The following is a 4100-nucleotide window of genomic DNA, read 5'->3' on the forward strand; positions in this document are numbered from 1 at the left end:
TGAGCTTTTCCTTTGTATTTTTTTGGGGGTGGGTGGGTTTAGCTCAAGACGATCGTTAGGGGACTGATTTTAAGAGATTGTACCTCATATTTTTGAGGTTGCTGAAATTTTATAAGGCCTTCGTATTGTCGTAACCAGTAAACACTGGAACTGGGGCAAGATTGTGGAAAAATCATCCTTTTAATATATATATATATATATATATATATATATATATATATATATATATATATATATATATATATATATATTTTTCTATCAATATAACTTTTGGAACTGGTGATCAGGTGGACAGAACTGGAAAGTGCAGAAGTACCGTCATTATATAAGCGCCGAAATAGAGACAGTCTCATGTACTACGGCCGAAGGACACGTGTTATTTTGACAATACGATAAGCGTATACCGAAAATGTTTGGTATAGTAACTGTATGTCATGAAAATCGAATGTATAATAATAACTTACTTTTATGCCCGCGGATGAGGTATGGTACCTCTTTTGATGACTACTGGTAGATGTTATCTGGAGTTCCATGAGTAGTTGCTGAGTTTTGTTTTTGTTGTTGTTTTTTTTTTTTTTTTTTGGGGTTCTTCGTTTCACCTTTCCCCTTCTCTTCATTATCCTGGCTTCCCTCTCTTACACTCACAGGTGATTGAAAATAAATGGCTTATATGGGGACCGCCTAACGTTTTTTTTTTTTATGCTCCAGTATCTACAGACACTGACTGGGCCGGCAATTTTAATCTAAATTGAAATCTATGAGATTAAACTCTCTCTCTCTCTCATTTGGAAACTAGGGTTCGAGAATATGGTGCTTGCAGTGAGAAAATATTTTAAATGTTACTTTCATCGTAAATGAAAAGTGATTCTGAAGAGCTGTAAATTTCACGGGTCTGATACTTCCATAAACTTACTTTTATACAAATATGTTACTTGACAGGCTGAATTGGATATTCATTATAAAGGCCATTTCAACTGAAAAAATGAGATATATGAAAGTAGCCTCCTCTCTACATAGGGAAAAAATTGCATGAGTGTCGACGGAATTTTGAATTTTAGCTGTAAATATTTTAGTAAACGCTTGAAAAGCTGTTTTGATGAATCTTAAGCTTTCTGAGGAAAACAGGTAAGGAGAGAAGAGGCGTGGGACTCAACTCAGAATTAGATGGGAGGAATGTCTCTTTCAGAGTGGACAGTTATAAGAATTATTAAATAGAATAAAGGTAACCAGGACGATTATTCCAGAGTGTGAAAGCATAGGAAAAAATGTCGCTTGTAACTCGTAACTGATTTCCTCGTACCATAGGGTTGTTGGCATGGCGGAATTAAAAAGCATCCGTAAAGAAATTATCTCTTTGAGCTCAACGGATCTGTTTTAGCTTACTTGAATTTCTTTTGCAATTCGTTGACTCATCATCTAAAAGATAGTTATGTTTCAGTGTTCTTACAGTTTTCCTTTGAATTACTGGTTGTTCTACAGAATAGTGGCATCCTCCCGTTGGGTTCTTTCGCAATTTTGAAAACGCTAAATTCTTCTTCTTTTAACGTGGTTTTTTTCCCATTTGTATGGTGTAAGCACGATGCCTTCTTTTGAAGGACTTTGATTTGGCTTTGGGGTAGACCGTAGTCTCGATCGGCTGCCCTGCATATGTACATGTATTAGACCAGTCACCAGCGCCCTTTCTCCCAGCAGCGAGAAGTTGTTGCGCGGTTAGGTCGACAGTTCGAGACGTGTGAGACATTCGAGACATGTGAGGTGTCTGTTATGTTTTTAGGAGATGTTGGAGTGGCTTTGTTTGTGTGTGTATTAGTCTGTAACATTTATATGACCTCCTGAGCCTAGGTTATGAAGCTCTGATATGGCCAGAGTAGAGAGCATATTTCAGGATGCTGCATTTTTGTGATATGGTGTAAATGGCACACTGATTACCGTTCAGCAACAGTAGTTTTTTTTTTTTTTTTTTTTTTTGGGGTTTCTAAGTCAAGCGAATTTGGGGAGTTTGGAGTGTTCTGTAAGCGCAGTTTAGTGAGACGTGTATTATTTAAAGAATGAAATTATCTGAAAATAATTAAACGCGGTTTAATAAGAAGTTTGTTGTTTAAAGAATGGAATTATCTGAAAGTAATTAGACGCTGTTTAATAAGAGGCTTATTGTTTAAAAAATTAAATTATCGGAAAGTAATTAAACGCGGTTTAATAAGAGGTTGCTGATTAAAGAGTGAAATTATCTGAAAGTAATTAAACGCGGTTTAATAAGAGGTTGTTGATTAAAGAGTGAAATTATCTGAGAGTAATTAAACGCGGTTTAATAAGAGGTTTGTTGTTTAAAAAATTAAATTATCCAAAAGTAATTAAACGCATTTTAATAAGAGGTTTGTTGTTTAAAGATTGAAATTATCTGAAAGGAATTTAACGCAGTTTAATGAGATTTTTATTGTTTAAAGAACGGAATCATCTGAAAGCAATTAGCCAAAACGCAGTTTAATTAGAAGTCTGTGGTGTACAGAATGACATTATTTAAAAGTAATTAAACACAGTTCAATATGAGGTTCATTGTTTAAAGAATAAATTATCCGAGAGTAATGAAACGCAGTTTAATGAGAGGTTTATTGTTTAAGGAACGAAATTATCTAAAAGCATTTAAATCCGACCAAATCCCTATACTCCAAGCAAACTAAGGGAGTAACAGGCATTCGAAGTTGCAGATCACGAGATTATTAAATTCTAGCTCGTATGAGTTGACACAGCCTGTAGGTAATCGTCATTTCCAGATTTCACGGGCATGCATCTCAACAGGTTGGCTAGAGCACCGCATCTCCCGCAGGTGTGAGTGTAAGTAATATTTCCGGAATTTAATGTCAAGTTCTGGGAAGTTTGTAATAGGCGTTTTCCAACAATAACGAAGATGACATTACAAGGCAATTTTCACTCGGAAATACAGAAAGTAAGAAATGGCCTTATTAGCAGAGTTTTATTGGTTACTGTTGCCCCATTTTTATCCTGAGCTATAGCTCTCTGTTGGGTGAGTCGGTAGAGCTGCGGACTGTCACTCGATGGGCCGGAGTTCAATTCCCCGGCCGGCTGATGAAGAGTTAGAGGAATTTATTTCTGGTGATAGAAATTCATTTCTCGCTATAATGTGGTTCGGATTCCACAATAAGCTGTAGGTCCCGTTGCTAAGTAGCCAATTGGTTCATAGCCACGTAAACTAAGTCTAATCCTTCGGGCCAGCCCTAGGAGAGCTGTTAATCAGCCCAGTGCTCTGGTAAAACTAAGGTATACTTAACTTATCCTGAGCTATATGTTAATGGATCATGTGTGTGTTAATAATGCTTGTTGGTTTATCAGTATTGGTTGTTTATATGCTATTGTGTTTTGTGTTTTCTTTTTCACATTAATAATTTGTAATATGAAATAAGTTTATTTGTCTTTTGTTTAATTTTTATTTACTTTTATCATATTGAGGCATTTTGTTATGTTGAAAATTGTCTTTCAAGTCTGTAGCCTTTTGTTGCCTATGAATGTTTGTACACGCATAAAAAGACTATATATATATATATATATATATATATATATATATATATATATATATATATATATATATATATATATATACACACATACATACATACATACACACATATATATATATGGGTGTGTGTGTTTTGTGTGTGTGTGTATAACTAGCAGGGTGGCCATGCGATTGCCTATCAAACATCCTCAGAATTGTACGTATGTAAAAATGAGCAAAGAATAATTGGTTAAAATAAAATACCGCAGAACCGATACGAATGTGTCGTTACTTTTTGTCGCCATAAGCTTAAAACAGTAGCGTATCACTTACTGGGAAAGGCGGCTGGTGACAACACATATCCTATGCTTGCAAACAAAGACGATGCCCTGTGCGTGAGTCACTTACATGTTCTTATCAACTATTCAGGAAAAGCATTCCTCCGAAATCTGGTTGAATTCCAGCTCACAGCAGGTTATGTCCGGTCAATACCTGCGCGTGTATTTAAGCCACGGTGAACATTTCCCCCCGCGAAATTCCGTCCGTTTTATTGCAGCTGGAATGCGAGTGTAACGCAGTCATCAAAAAC

This window comes from Macrobrachium rosenbergii, chromosome 2 (assembly GCF_040412425.1).
Source record: "Macrobrachium rosenbergii isolate ZJJX-2024 chromosome 2, ASM4041242v1, whole genome shotgun sequence".
NCBI lineage: Eukaryota > Metazoa > Arthropoda > Malacostraca > Decapoda > Palaemonidae > Macrobrachium > Macrobrachium rosenbergii.